At 38.3% G+C, this 17,176-nt stretch overlaps 1 protein-coding gene across 4 annotated transcripts in view; it reads right to left on the bottom strand.

Annotated features, from left to right (window-relative positions):
- Positions 1-17,176, bottom strand: part of inpp4b (inositol polyphosphate-4-phosphatase type II B) — a 188,130-nt gene that overhangs the window by 99,783 nt on the left and 71,171 nt on the right. The gene's annotated exons all lie outside the window — the stretch shown is intronic.

The following is a 17,176-nucleotide window of genomic DNA, read 5'->3' as shown; positions in this document are numbered from 1 at the left end:
TCAACCAAGACACTACAACAAAACCATGCCAACAATAAACTGTGAAAAACCTTCACATGCTCTTCTCCAGATAGTCGATTGTTAAAACAGGGAGCAGGCTGCAAAAGATGCTTTGCTGTGGGAGGATAAGTGTGCAGGTGAGCTTGAGGAAAGCAGATGGAGTGTAAAATTAGCTTTTGATAATGCAGATTGCAGTGGCTTTTTGACACAGGTAGGCAGTAAATAATAGGTGTTCTGTGCTCCACTGAATTTTCCTTGAAATGGAAACGAATGATGATAGACTGAGTGTTTTTAAGTGGCACAAAGCAGATTCATAGCATGCCAAACGTTCTTCTCACATAAAGACATGCACAAGAAGCAGATGCGCAGATAATAAAGGTTAACCCACTCAGCAGACAAGTATTGCTTCAGGTCATTCTAAAAATCAAGGAACAGAAATAAAGGCAGAAAGTGTAGAGGCTAAATCTGCTTCAAAAGACCCAGTGGTAGGTCTTTTTTTGTTCAGTTTAGAGTATCACTTCATCTCTAAAGAAACATTCTTAACACCCTGCTGGTTTTATCCTTTTTTCTTTAGCTACTCTTCAGTTTCAAGACTGATTTGAAAATGTCCCTTTAGTCAAATGATGCAATAGTTTCTCATCCCTAACAGCAGGAGAGCGAGCTGTAAAAATCTCACCTAATACAGCAGAAACCAGATACACTGTGGAAGAAAATTACATACGTCCCTTTGTATTACTTTCATATTTTTGATTTCACTATACCATTCCTCAGAAAAGACCTTGTGAAGATGCTGGCTAAAGCTGGTAACAGAGAATTTTCCAAATATAAACAAGTCCAAAATGAACATAGCTGCCACTCAGAGAGGAAGAAGCCATTACTCCAAATGTCCAAAACTGCAGTCATCATTTATGGATATAAAGGGGACGATCTAGACTCAGCCCCCAGCTTCAGTTATTACAGCTATAAACTGAAGATCAGGCCTGGAGTCTGGGTGTTATGATGGACTCTGACCTGAACATTCAGAGACACATTAAGATAGTTACAAAGTCAGCCTCCTATCACCTGAAGAACATTTCTTGTCCAAGCAAGATCTAGAAAAACTCATCCATGTGTTCATCTTTAACTGCATTGATTACTGAATCAGTATCTTCACAGGACTGCCTATAAATAATTGATGACAGCTGCAGTTGATCCAGAACGCTGCTGCTGGTGTTCTCACTAAAACCAGGGAGACAGAGCACGTCACCCAAGCTCTAAAGCTCTTCCACTGGCTCCCTGTAGGTCAGAGTAAATAATTTTACTAATTTATAAATCACTGAACGGTTTAGCAACAAAATATTTTAAAGACCTGTTGTCGCTGTATCGACCTTCCAGACCACTCAAGTCTTCTGGTTCTGGTCGACTTTGTATCTCCAGAATGGAAACTAAACAGAAGCAGCATTCAGGTTTTATGCTGCTCTAATCTGAAAATAACTTCCAGCAAACTACAAAACTGCTAAAACACTGAGTTCATGTAAGCATGTAGAGTTGCTTTTGATTAATAATTATAAACACTGACTAATATCAGAACCTTCATGAATAAGTGGGTATAGAAGACAGATGGATCAATGAATGTGGCATCTTTGAATAAAATCCTTCACAGAATCATTTTTTAAAAACTTAAACATTTAAGAATAATTTTTAAATGAATGTCTTAATTAATTCAAATCTTCTCATTAAGAGTTTTTGAAAACCTTAATACAGAAGCCAAGAAATGATGTTTATGCTTTTCACCAGCCAAGGGACAAGAAGTCCTCAGTGTCATCAGCGGAATCATAACAGCCACTGAACTGACTCCAACACATCCACCTTCAGGGAGACTGAGCAAACTTTAAACCCAACATCTGCCAGCTGTATACTGAATTTTGACTGACGTTTATCCAAGTTATTTTCAATATCTTGAAATGGGGTTATTCTGACCTGAATAAAGAGAGCTGCAATCAGGGAGGATTAAGATAAGATCACTGTGACGTTGCTCAAGTAGTTCACAGCAATTCAGCTGTTAAGCATGAAATAATTACCCAGAATTGAACATCTAACCAGTTTAATTATAGGTTTATCTCAATCTGGAATGTCAATTATCATTTAAAGCCCATTTTAACAAATTACTCATTTAATTATGACAGCTAGAGTCCGGGTAAAAGAAAATTAGCATTGTTGTTGCCTTCATTGTGTATAAAAAGATTTTTTAAAAAGCAGCTGGGGGTGTTTAACCAGATGAACTTGGATAATTTGTCATCAGTGTGACCACCACTATAAAAGCAGGAGTTTAGTCAGTATTTTTTTCTGTAGCATACAGGTGTATTAAAGCACTGCCAAGGTAGAAATAAATCAGCATCGTCCTTAAAGGGGAGTTGGTTCCAAAATAAGGTTTACAAAGACATTTGTAACTGGTTGAACTAAATCATTCTACAGTTAGCTGACTGTTCACAGGAGGAACCATTAAAGACAACAGAACCCAGTAAAATTACTCCAAAATGGAACCAGTCTATGCTTAGAGAAAATCCAAAACAGAATCATAAAGCTGAGGTCCAACAGAACCAACACTGGTTGGGAACAATGTAACAGCCTCACTAAAGTTGCATCTGAATGAACCAAGATTTCAGGTATAATGTCTTTTGGATAAACGAGACCAAACTAGAGATGTTTGTTCATAATGTACAGCAACAGTTTTGGGAAAAAATCAAATCATACCACATGAAAGTATGGTGATGATATGGGTTTGTTTTCAGCCAACAGATGGTGTCCATCCATCCATCCATCCATCCATCCATCCATCCATCCATCCATCCATCCACCCACCCACCCACCCATCCATCCATCCATCCATCCATCCATCCATCCATCCATCCATCCATCCATCCATCCATCCATCCATCCATCCATCCACCCACCCACCCATCCACCCATCCACCCATCCATCCATCCATCCATGATAAACTGGATGGATACCAACCTGTCCATCCAACAGCTGAAGCTCGGCCCAGACTGGTTTATCTGCAGGACGATGGCCCGTAAAATCAGAGTAAATCTAAAACACAATGGCTAAAAACAGACATTTTTAAGAATTTATAATAGCCTATAAAAGTAAAGACCTCAGCCTAATTGAAATGCAGTGGGAGTTTAGGAGAGCTGGGCAGAATAACATGTCTGTAAACCTAAATTTGTGAAAGCAATATTTTGAAGAGTGGGATAAAAGTTCTCCATGATGATGTAAGAGACTAATAAAATCAGACAGAAAACAAGTACTGAGAGTTATTGCTTCTAAAAATGTTTCAAGAAGCTGTTAAATAATGGGATATACTTTTTTCTTTTCAATAAAAACCTTCTTTTTCCAATGTCTGTGGATCATGAGTGTGAATATCTGGTCCTCAAGGGCTGAAGACCAGAAACTTTTAGCAAATCTGAATCAAAAGGCCTTAATGTCTCAACAGCATCCAACCAAATTCCACACTGTCCTCCTTGTGACCTAATTATTTGAATAAGCTGTGCTGAAGAAGAAACACAGGTTGTGGAAACCTGCCCTTCAGGACACTCCTAGTTTAGATAAGCCTGGCTCAATCAAAGAACCCACCATGTAGATCTAGTCCATCTCTCTTCATTAAATCAAACAAAACATTTTCCAGTTCAATGCCTGTGAAAGGAAGGTGTAAAAAATGCAATAAAAGCTAAATTTACTGTTTCATATTCACAGAAAATATGTTCAGTTCACACACCGAGCTGATAATGACAAGGTAAGTCTTAGGCTAACTCTCCCTGAGGGACGTTGGGTCACTTTGAAAAAGAACCGTGATAAGAAAGGTCAGCAGTGGCTCTGCTATCAGTACCAGCCTTTCAGGTCAGGTCACCACAGGCAGCACTGAGCTCACTACCCATTTCCAGAAAATAAAAGGGATTTAAGAGCCGCTCTGACACGGGTCACTGGTAGACACGAGGCAGACACTGTTCTGCATATCGTCTCATTTTGAAGGTATTAAGGTACTGCGATCGCAATACAGTTGCAAAGCAATGTCAGGTTCAAGTTCATGCAAAGAAGACTGATGCAGTCATAATACAAACTGGATTTTTTTTGCCTTTTATGAATATAAAGTAGAGACAAAGCAGCATCCCAGTTTCTTTTGTTCAAAATTATTTAGGCCATTAGAGTACAATTCCACTGTGGCAGGTGTATATGTGTGTGTGGGGTATAAATGTGTTATATTTGTCTATCTGAAGGTAAATCTGTTCTCCACTGTCTAAAAATACGGCCCAAAGCCCTTTGAGAGTTTCCATTCCACTCCGAGTTTCCCCAAATGAAAACAAAACCTAAAATAAATTAAACCATCACTTTGTTAATTAATGCAAATGCAACTGAAAATACAGTCTTAAATAAATATGCTGGCTGTGTGAGGTTGTGGGTCCACTGCACCTGCCTTTTCCAGGACGCAGGGGCATTATTTAGAGTCATTATTTGGCCCATGTCAGTTGTGTGATGGAAAGGCACAGCGTTTTATTTTCAGTAATCTCTCAATTTAAACTACAGCTTGGCAGATCGTATTTTATGCTAAAGAAAAAAAAGATAAAATCTTAGGAGCCACTAGAGCTAAAAAAAAAAAAAAAAAAAAAAAAAAGAATTATCAACTAATCCATTGTTTTCCAGAGTGGATGAGAAATTTTAAAATGCATTTCATGCCTCAAAACAAAATAGAACCATATATGAATCATGATGTAGCATGTAGAAATCTCACACAGTAATTACAGAATGCATTATTTTGACAAAAAAATACAATTTTATGGGGAATATGATAAATGGGCTAAATGTTTATACTGATTTAGTGAAGCTTGTGAGCTTTAAGTTTATTTACATTTCTTTTTATTTCGGCGTTTTTTTTATTTTACGTCCTCTGTCAGTACAAAAAAAAAAAAAAAACAGCTGATGTCTAGGGATACCTGTTTCAAATAACTCAATTATCCTAACAATATTTAACATCATTGTTTGTTTCTCAGAGTCTGAGCTGAGTGAGAACATTTGACAGCAGATCCCTTCATATTTTAAGATTTTAGGACCAAACAATCTGAAGAGAAAACTCTAAATGGACATAGAGTTTGTCGGATAAATTTATGTAGTCTGTATATCAGTGTTCCTTCAGGATTTATCATGTAAGGTTCAATAACTAAAAAATAAATTTTTTAAGAAATTTACTAGAACTTTACAACAAGTTAAGTAATCAGGAAGTCTGTCAGATAAAGTTCCTTTAGGGTTAGGAGGGATTTTACATGTTACTAAAATAATTGCAATGCACAAAAATCTAATTTTACTGCTGAAAATCTCAGTTTCTTATTTTGGAGACAGGAGGCTCTTTCTCTGCCACACTCAGAGGCTGAAGGAAGTCGGTCATTTTTATTATGCTTTCCAAGTAGCAACTCTCTTCAGAAGGAGTGACGCTTTCAGCGACACGATTTACATCAACAGCCCAGAAAAAATGTGGTTCTGGGAGAAAAACATTCCAGTTTGAACACCTCTAGTCTCATGTTTTCAGACCCAAAACGCCTCAGTTTTGGGTCCACATGGATGCTTCAAAAAGAGAAAAAAATATATTCTCTACTTTTTACCATAGGATGACATTTAAAGGGCATATATCACAATTTCTTTTCAGCCTTGCAGCCCACAACAGTTATTTTATTTCCCCAGACTGAAATCCACACACATGTAAGAAAACTTGACAGAAAAAAAGAAATCAGAGGGAATGAAAGGAAAGTTTCTGAAGGGTGATGACCTTTCATCTAGAATGCCAAACTCAGGCATCTGTGCATAACACGATGTTCACCTGAGACCTAATTGATGGAGATTTGACTGTAAACCTAAATTAATGAAAGAAACATTTTGAAGAGTGGCGGACTAAACACCACAGACTAAACTCCACAGACTAAACTCCACAGACTAAACACAACAGACTAAACTCCACAGACTAAACACCACAGACTAAACTCCACAGACTAAACACCACAGACTAAACACCAGACTAAACTCCACAGACTAAACACCATGGAGTAAACACCACAGACTAAACACCACAGACTAAACACCACAGACTAAACACCACAGACTAAACACCACGGACTAAACACCACAGAGTAAACACCACAGACTAAACACCAGAGACTAAACACCACGGACTAAACTCCACAGACTAAACACCACAGACTAAACACCACAGACTAAACACCAGACTAAACACCACAGACTAAACACCAGAGACTAAACACCACGGACTAAACTCCACAGACTAAACACCACAGACTAAACACCACAGACTAAACACCAGACTAAACACCACAGACTAAACACCAGACTAAACACCACAGACTAAACTCCACAGACTAAACTCCACAGACTAAACACCACAGACTAAACTCCACAGATTAAATACCACAGACTAAACACCACAGACTAAACACCAGACTAAACACCACAGACTAAACTCCACAGACTAAACACCAGACTAAACACCACAGACTAAACTCCACAGACTAAACTCCACAGACTAAACACCACAGACTAAACTCCACAGACTAAACACCAGACTAAACACCACAGACTAAACTCCACAGACTAAACTCCACAGACTAAACTCCACAGACTAAACACCACAGACTAAACACCACAGACTAAACTCCACAGACTAAGCACCAGCCATGTTTAGTCTGCTTTAATCAAATAGTTGTTAGTCAAAGTCTGTTTTGTTTGGGGAAGTTTTAATGCATCATCAAACTTCAGTTTATGTTTAACATTTTTTTACCTAATCAGCTTTATTCAACTACATCATGATCTACTGCTGCACAACCAGTTAACATAATTCTCAACAAAAGTTTTTCTTAAGTTTTATTCCATCTCCTTTTCCCAGTGGAAATCATGTTTATGATACTTATTAGTTCATACACAGGATAATTTGGCAAGAGGTTATCCTTATGTTCAGAGATACTAGATTCTAAGAATGTTAGCTATTTTTAAAAACTGACCAGAACCAACAGAACAAGGTTTCTGCTTGAATGCCTTTTTTTCTAATTCAATGTGTGGTCCTTTGGAAATACATTGTTAGCATCTTTGGTCAGAAACACAATGTTGGTTTTAGCCCAGACTTTACCCAACATTTATAACAATCAGCATCAGCATTAAGAGCCTCCTCTAAAGCCAGTGGAAATGTTGAATACATAAACTGCACATTTCAAGCATGGAAAGAAAATTGATCCTAATTATTTTGACTAAATATGACATCCACCCAAGGCTGCTTGCCAAATTTGACATCTCATTCCTTCATTTTTTAGCTTAAGCTGTGATTTGGAGCTAAACTTTGTGCCATGGACATTTTTTACCCCCTAAATATATTCAACATGTCTCAGGGGTGTTTTGTCAAGAGCCTCCAGGCTCTTACTTTCAGATTTCATGTCCCAGCCACGTCACAGTATCAGAAAAACTCTTGCATTCTGTGGCTATCCATTGGATTACTCTTTACTAGCTGTAAGCACAACATGAAAACTTCCTGCTCTGTTCTTAGAACGATGGAGAGAGGCATACAGTTGGATTGCTGCGAGAGAAAAAGCTTTGAGCCGGTAAGCTCTGAAGCACAAACCAAAGCTCTCACACCTCGACACAGCTCAGTCGGAAGAAGACACATTAGTCAGATTTTGAGTGAACGCAGCTCAAGGGCACTACCGCTTTTCCTGCTCCGCATGTGTGTGCTGAGGCCAACACTGCAGCAAACACAGCAGTTAGGAGAAATGTTAATTATTCACCCTTCAGCACACTAATCAGCCCTAATCTGTGGAGTGATGAATCTTTACCACCCACGCAATTCAGTTTGATTAGAATTTCACTGTTAACAATTCAGTGCTTCTGAATGTATAGCCTCCTCAGACCCTGTAAAACTCAACAAAACAACCATTTAAACAACAGTTTTCATTTATAGATGAGGGCACTTTGCATTTTAACCTCATGTCAGATGATTTTTCTGATTTTACATTTCAAAATCTTTGTTTTTAATCACATTTTCTGAATACAATAAAAATGATATGTCCCATATAAAGAATTTGCAACACAGAAGTAAAACTCACATGCCTTAAACGAACTGGCTTTCCTCCCTCAGAGTGTAGATCTTAGTTTGGCTGCAGAGTGCTCAAATAGCCGTAACATTACACCTTTTACCAACCTATTAAGATTTTATGAAGCAGCCTTATATAGCCTGCTCACTAGGTGGCTTCCAGAAGTAAGTTTATGAAATGTGCTTGTAAATTTTTTCCTGTTTTGTCTCCTGTCTGCTTCTGCAACTTCAACCTCAAACATTACGATGGCCTTCGTCTAATTTTACAGCCGATGAATCAGTCTGTCGTTAAGCCAATTTACAATTAGTCAGTGTTTAAGTGACTAGATATTTGTAATCATAAAGTTAGATGCAATAGAGCTACAAACATTGATGTGCTGAAGTTCTCATCAAGATGCAACTTGAATTCAGTGTGTTTACATCTCTGCTACACTTTGCAGGACTTGGGAACTTTAAAGGATGTGCCAAAAGCAGCCTAATGAACATTTTAGCTTCTTTCAAATAAATCCTTTAGACTTTAATGGGACATTATTAAAACAGGTTAGGTGCTTAAAGGTAGTACTGCTATAGACAGTGACCAGAGAGCTCTTATTTAAAGAAACAGGGAGTTCAAGGATTTCTGTCAATGAGCCAAGCAAACATTTGCTCAGAATTAGACATGGGCCAGTAAGAGAGTCTAGTGGTGTGATAACACTGAGTAAAACACCATGCTCTGATGGCACTGGGTGTTTACACAATTTAAAATGAAGATAAAACAAGACCTTCTGTTTTCTTTGTAGAAACAAGTAATCCTGCTGCTGTTAAAACAATATTAAATATTGATTCTCGTAAACATTTCTATATTGCTGTGTTGATTTTCAGAAAATTAAGTAAAAAGCATAGAGCAAACCATCCAATCCAAGAGTAGCATTTACTGTTGAAGCAATTGTTTTCAATATTTTCTTTTCAAACCATAAAGTTGCATTACACTCCCATAAAATCAGCTCAATTTGAAGCAACTCGGCTCCTGCAAAGCACCTGTACAAAAATAAAGCTCGAGTTAAAGATGCCCATGCAGGGACAATGAGAGGCATTAAGGAAGGCCTTCAGCTGCAAAGCAAAGAGATGAGAATGCATTGTTTCTCCTTGGCGCAGACTTTTTTAACGGTGGGAAACAAAGAGAACGCTTTCTATCTCGTGTCTTCAAGCCGGGTGCTTGAATGATGGAACAACACAGTGTAATCTTCAAAGAAAGATGCAAAAAACACATAGAAATCTATGGAGCAACAGCTCATTATCATATTCTCATCTCCAAGAAAATCACTTGTGCATTCAGCGTGCCTTAGCAACTCACAGAAATTTCTCATTACATCTCTTAACTCTTCACATTCCTACTTCTTAGTATTTTTGGCCAACATACTACGTGTTTTGTGCAAAGAGATGAATGACAGGATGAGGATGCAACTATTGGTCGACATAATTGACAGTATTGATAAAAGTTTTGTCAATGCTAATACTTTAGTCGTACATATAAAGCCAGGACCCCAGAAGTAAAAGTTGTGTAGAAGCAAAATGTGAAACACTTTGAAGCAGGAAATGTGGTAAAAATGTTTCACTCCAAACTCTTGTTTATCTTCCTCTTTTTTTTTTAAACACCCTTTGTGGTTTGTGTGGTTGTGAGAAGAAAATATTAAGCATGCAGAATATACTCTAAGTGCAGTTATGTATGTACTCATACTAATGTAATGTATGCATGAATGCCTCATGTTTGCATTGGATGTGAGTAAACTCATTCTATATTCATTAAATGCATTTTACTGCAGGATTCCCCGACATAAGCACACACTTTAAAACATTTAGAAAGGCAAACTGCTTGCTGCAGCCCTCTCCATGTGCAGACCACAGTAAGAACATTTCCCACCATCTGTGTATGCTCGTCGATAAGGGTTCTTTATTCCCTCCACCAAGAGCTGCAGTACATATGTTTTCTATTTCCTGATGCGAAGATAAGGAGAAAAAAGTCCTGAATAAAAATTAATATTGTAAATAGTCATCCTGATTATTAGTGATTACGTATGATATCTCAGAAATGTATTGTCATCACCATGTCAATATCCAAAGAACTGCTTGGGTTCTGATACACTTTAGGTAAATAGAGTGGTTAGGGAAGCAGAACAGCTGAAATACTTGAGACAGCCTCTAAAAATGCATATAAGTGCCTTTTTTGCTCATCTTGTAGAAACCAGCTCCGTGTTCTACGCTTCGCTTCGTACAGACGGACCAGAACCTCGGCTATTGAGAAACGATTGCTTCCTGGAGATGTGGACTCTGTTGACATTTTAAACTTTATTCAATTCTTAGTTTTCTGCAGCAAAAAAAAAAAAATTCACTGCAGAAAAAAAATTATGGATGTATTAATTGACAGACAGTAGGTAAATATTGAAGATAAAGTGATGGGGAATATTATTTGGAAAAAACTAATTTTCCATTCTCTTTTTTTCCACTTTCTGATTAAGCCCTTCAGAAACACTTCAATTTAATGTTTTCCAGAATGGAAACCTGAATGTTTTACTTGGACAGTCAGGTGAGTTTCGCTGCCATTTTCAAGCCTTTTTCAACATAAATTACTTCTGTCTCAGAAACTCCTGCGTAGTGATGGAGGAAGCACAAAGGGTTAAAATTAAGTTGCTGTTGTCATGGGTCTGAGTCATTTTAAGAAGTCATAGAGCCGAGTCAAAGACGAGGTGAGGAGTGGGAACATGTCACTGTCTGATTCACTGATGATGTGTGAACAAACTTGTTCATGTGTTATTTTAATTTCATTTCCTACTTAATGGAAACGCAGCAATTGCAAAATTGTATCTTTTAGACAAAGATCTGTGCTCCCTTTGAACAAGTGGTTTAAAGTCATGTTGTCAAACAAAAGTAAAATCTGCATTTCATTTCCAAATAAAGCTCCTAAAACCTGAAGAGAGACAGGAGGTGTGCAGAATCCACGCTGCTTGAGGCCCAGTCTGAACTTTCCTCTGTCAGTAATGATTTGGGGGTGTTGGCTACCAGAAAATTATTAGAGTCCATCATGGCTCCCTGTGCTGACAAGTTTTATGGAAATGCTGACTTCATTTTCCAGCAGGACTTGGCACCTTCCCTCTCTGCCAGAAGTGCCAGTACCTGCTTTAATGACCGAGGTATCACTTTGCTCGACTGGCCAGCATGCATGGCTGACCTAAAGCCCGGAGAGAATCAATGGTGGGTTACCAAGAAGACGAGACGCCGCAGGTTGATCACCTCAATGCTGCATCGATGCAGAAATTCATGCAAAAGCAATCTTCATCAAATATTGAGTGAATATACTGTATAATATTGTTATATTTCCACTTCTATGCATTAAAACTAAGTTTAATTGAAATGATGAAATTGAGCCATGATCAGAAAAAAAACCCTGAAATGAATGTTTGACACATTTCACTCTGTATGATTCATCCACGAAATATGAGAATTGATCAACTTTATATTGATATTCTAATTTATTTAGATGCCCCTGTGTATGAACGAGAATATGGTTCATCCATTAGAAATGACCAACAAACTGTCTTCTGGATTCTTCATTTTCAGCAGAAACTGATAAATAATAGCTTCAATGTGGGCAAATCGAATTTTTGCTGATATTAATGTCACTGGAGCGCGAGAAATAATACACTCACACACATGTGCACACAAAGCTACAGTTACATTCTTTTTCTCCATTTTAACCGGATCAGATCGTTGATCTTTAGTCTTTTAGGTCAAGCTTAGATAGAATCGGTCACAGGGGATATTGTGTGTGAGGCAGAGTAGGATGTCTGTGGATAAGTGTGAGAATTGGAGCAGGGTGATCCTAAGAACTCTAAAAACGATATTATCACGATAGTGGCCTAAACTGTCAGTGGTGGAACAGTAAAGAACGGTGGGAGTGGATGAATAAGCCATGAAGCAAGGCAGCAGAGCTCTGGTCTGTGAAAATGAAGACTTACTGCAGTAAATCTCTAATGCGCACATGCATGCAGACACACACACACACACACACACACACACACACACACACACACACACACACACACACACACACACACACACACACACACACACACACACACACACACACACACACACATAAAAACACCCTTAACACAAGCCTACAAATTCATATCAAAATCAAATCTCACTCCGAGCTGCAGAACTGGGTCAGAGAGTGCTTCTGCTGTTGAGCATATAAAGTTTTGGAGATAACGAGAAGTGCAAAAGGGGAACAACAGTCGAAGAGTTTGGGAAGGAAAAAGAATTAATGCAAAACACAAAAAAAAGACGAAATTGAAAAATTAAAACTAGTGGAAAAGTCATAAGTATGTTTTCATGCATTGATGTGCACATTTTCATATGAAGCACATCCCAGTAGAATACATTCAACACCTATGAGGTGGAAAAGAAAGTGCAACATACAGCCAGAGACCTTCAGCCCTAACAGCAGACAGACACACACCGCAAAAACAAAACAAGTATTTTTGGCCTAGTTTCTAGTGCAAATATCTGCTTGGATATTTATTTCTTGTTTATAAAAAATGGAAGAAAATCTCCAATTAAAACATTTCACTGTTTCAGACTTAAATCCCGTCTGTCAAACTAGTCAAGCCCGATGTTTAAAACCAGACGGCAGACTCCAGAAGTTACAGTCAGCTGCTTCACTCTGCGTGAGTAATGGTCACGAGGGAACCCGAGTTCATATATGACAACCAGAGGGATTTACGACAAGCTCTTTGCAAGCCTCAGGGCAACAACAGCATGGAGATAACTCTTGATAAGCCTCAGTGAGACTGCATATTTAATGTACTGTATGTGATGTTTATTATATCTGCAGCTTTAGTGACTGTATTGAACAGTGAAAACACAACATAAGCTGATCATATGGCAGCAGCTCATTCAGAGAGGGATGTATTTGAGAAAACTGGTGATTCATTCTGTTTTTCTGTTTGGTTTTTTTGGACACAATTAGCACTTTGGTTTACAGAGAATGATCAAAAAAGATGAAAATGACTGTGTAGAAGAATAGGACTTATCAGAGGAGAAAAGACTGATAAATTTAAGATGGAAGATGGACAACAGTAGCTCATTGAAGTCAGGCTATGTGGAGCATCTCTGAAGGCAGGTGGGCTACAGCATCTGAAGACCACACACTGCTGTGAAACACCAACAGGGAACTGAGGCTACAATTCACAGAAAACAGGAAAATGTTGCCCGTTTTTAAATCCAACTTGCAGAAAAGCTACTTGCAAGTTAGCTTTGTTTAATTTCAAGCGTGCTGATATATTTGTACTAGAAACTGGACCAGAAATACTTGGTAAGATTTTGTAATTTTGCATTACATGTCTGCTCTTAAATCAACAGACAGACAACAATTATTTTGGTTTGCCTTTTTCCTTTTATGTTCAAGTCAACACTGCTTGACACATGCAGAAAAGGTAAAATCTCATTATCATCTCAATGGCCTCTGATGTCTACGGTAGAGACGGACCATCATCCCACATTCCCACTCATTCATCACGACACTGTCAGGAACCGCTCAGAAAAGTGACCCAAATCAAACTGGTCGTGTCACACGGCAAACAAAAACAATCCGTGACAAACATCCTAACCAGTCTCGCATGAAAGTGAGCGTGAGACCTGAGAGAGCAGCTGAAATGCAGAAAATTCATGGGAATAAGGAATAAGCCCTGAGCCAGACAGCCTCGTAGCACAGCACACTTTGCTGAAGGGACAAAGAAAGAAAAGGAAAATCACATATTCTCAGTGGTGCTAGTCAAATACCAATTTCTCTCCACATATGCTCGCAAGCAATGCAAATCCAAAGCTTATGAAAAGAAGTTGGCCAGAGCCATATTGGTTTGGAGATGCACTGAAGGGAATCAATCCTTGCTTTGTGGAGATAAAGCGGGCCCAAATTCTCTGTGCTGAGCGAAGCAGCTCAAATTAACCGACTTTCTGCAACAACTGGCTGAGTGGGGATTAGGACATTATATTTAAATGAAGCATCTGTTTGTGCACACTGAACTGCATTCCTGCCCATGTCAGTGCTGCAGCTCCTGCGCTGCTTGCCCAGCAGAACTAATTTGTAGTGTGAGTCATCAACTCTTCCACAGGTCAAACAGCCTAGAGTGAATCATACAGTATAGATGCATGTAAAGCTGCTCGTCATCTAAATGTTTTCTCTCTGGATGAAGCAACAGGCAAACTGCACATCAAATGTGGGCCATTTGCTCTGTGGGTCTGTGTGTGTTTACGCATGTTTCACTCAGACTAACACATTTATTCCAACAATGGCAACAGAAAGGCAAACTGGATGCACAACATCAGCTGGTTTTTTTCTCGTCTTTCTTTTCTACTTGTATAGAAAAACCCTCAGTTTTTCAGCTTTTTGAGTAATTGTTAAAACTGAATTGACTCATAGTTTCCACACTTTCTTTCTGAACTTCCTTTCCCAAGACCCTGTTTACTTGGACCAAATCTTTGAGAATTACCAAAAAACAAGACAGTATGGCCTGCTGGCTGGATAACCATTCAAGAAAGGCTTTTGTCTGAGATAAATTAGCAGCGTTTTGTTGTTTTCTGCAAGCAAAGCTTCCTTCCACCTGCAGGTCATGTTGCCTGCAATTAACACAGCGTTTTATGAGGTTATTGACTGATGGTCATTTTAACCATACAACGCAAGTTTACTTCATATTATGGAAATTTTCTTTCCCTTTATTGCCACTAGGGTATTTAAAAAGTCATAAAAATGTGCTAAGTGTCCCATTTTCTCAAAAGCTAAATGCTGGCTAAACTACGGAAGCTGTTGTATATTTTTAATGTTTCTAGTCATTTACTGATTTCATCACTCTTTTATATTTTTCTCAGCAGTTTAGTTGAGTGCTACTGACTTAGTGAGTTTGTTTAATAAACAATTTAACTGGACTGGTGAACTATTTTTGTTAATAAACTCTTGTATGTTGGAGAGGAGTTGTTTGAAATGAAATAGTTTTGTGTCACATCTGTAATTTTTGCGTAAAAACTAATATTTGTACATTTCTTTCCAGTGGTTGCAGAACCAATCCCAGCTTTGTTAACTCTCTGCTCTACATAAGAGCAAATATACAAACACACATGAGGGAATGAGGTTGTAATTTCTTTCCTGACTGCATCTCTTATAGTCTTGCAAGATACAATTAAGCCTGGTGACTAGGGATCACCTACAGGAAATGGAAAACATGGCACAACAAATTAGAAAAAAAAGGCACATAATGAGAGGAGATGGCTGATGGAACACATTTCCAGATATGACTAGAGTGCAAAGTGAAAAGGAAATAGAGTCAGGATGAACACAGACTGACAGCTTGAAGATGAAGGAAAAAAAGTAGCTGCGGAAATAAAGACTGTTTTATCCAGCAATAAAACATTATGCTTATTTTGTTCTACTCTTTGCATGCGTCTTATTTTGTGTCGGTTGACTAAACACAAACAGAAAGTTGAGAATCTACAAACGTCAAACACCAAATGAACATTTTATTTACGGTTAGGAATATCCAACATAGCATCACCACGAGTGCCCTCTCTGATCCAGTATATGGGATCCTGGTCCCCATGGTAACCCTGCTGACCTTCACCTCCATCCATGCAGCCAAGGCAATCCAGTTTATCGCTCAAGACCACCATTTGTGATTACTTTGCTGTCACAGAACTGCCTCTGCTTCAAGAAGGCAACACATCTTTAATTTGTCTGAAAGATGACTCAAAGGTTGGAGCAGAAACATTTTCCTTCTGGTCTGCCACTATGAACAATACTAACACTCTCTTTGTTCAAGGTGAGAATTTGTAAAAATCGATTTGGAAAATTTGGGAAAGTTTGGAGCAAACCACATGATCTGATGGTCAGCAGATCATCACCAATACTGGCAGCTGGAAATCAATCAGTCATTTTGTCACATTATACCATCATGTTTATTGTGATATAATGTGGTAGCCCAACAAAAAGTAGCATATGATCGATTCCGATACATTGTTTCTATGTTTTTTATAAGTAAAAATCTGAATAGTGTGGAATGTATTTAAATTCTGCCCTGATGAATCCGTGCATCCACAGACTGGCATTTCGGCTCATTCTTCTCGCTAAAGATCTCAAGTTCAAAAAGATCAGATGGAGATTGTTTGTGAACATCAACTTTCAAATTACGCCACAGATTCTCACTTGGATTTATCTCATGTTTTTCATTTAATCCAGTGGTCTCCAACTTCAGTCCTGGACGTTTTAGAACATGTCCAAAACATCTGAATCAAGTAACCGAATTACCCATCCTCTGCACTTATGGCAGATTCACAAAGCTTTCTGTGGATCATAAATGTCTGCAAACCGGATCTTGTTTGTTCTTCTAATTGTAGAAGTAGAGACAAGGGTCTGAACAGCTCTACTGAGGAAACAGAATCTCTCTGCACCGATGCAGTTTGCCAGCGTTTGAATGAGACATTATGTATGCATTTAGGCGGGAGCCGCACATATTTATTACTATTTATGGAAATCTCAACACAAGCAAGTTTCCTCGCTTTGCAAATAATGTTGGTAAGCATGTACACAGCCAGCCCTTCCCATAGTAATAATCAAAAATAATAATTTCAGCAGAAGTAAACAGCATTTAGTCACCACCAACTTCTAACAGGTAGGACATTTTTTTTATTTTATTTGTATAGATTAGAATATGATAATTTACAATATGATATATATTTTAATTGAGTCTATATTTTTTATTTGTGTATGAATTGCCATACAATCTGCAGCATCAGTCACAGTTTGGAAACGATGCTGCACTGTTATCCCTCCAAACAGGAGGAAAACGGGGGCAAAAACCTGAGCAGATTTCACTGCTACATCTAAATTTATTTGAAAAAGTCTAATTAATTTCAACAACAGCTTTCTATTTGTGAATTTCCCATAAAGGCCAGATTTGTGGAGAGCATAAACAATAGTTGCCATATAAACAGATTCTCCACCTGAGCCGTGGATCTCTGCAGCTTCTCCA

This window comes from Poecilia mexicana, unplaced genomic scaffold, assembly GCF_051168715.1.
Source record: "Poecilia mexicana isolate PSO_F unplaced genomic scaffold, ASM5116871v1 scaffold_1, whole genome shotgun sequence".
Lineage (NCBI taxonomy): Eukaryota > Metazoa > Chordata > Actinopteri > Cyprinodontiformes > Poeciliidae > Poecilia > Poecilia mexicana.
This window is presented reverse-complemented; position numbering and strand designations above follow the sequence as displayed.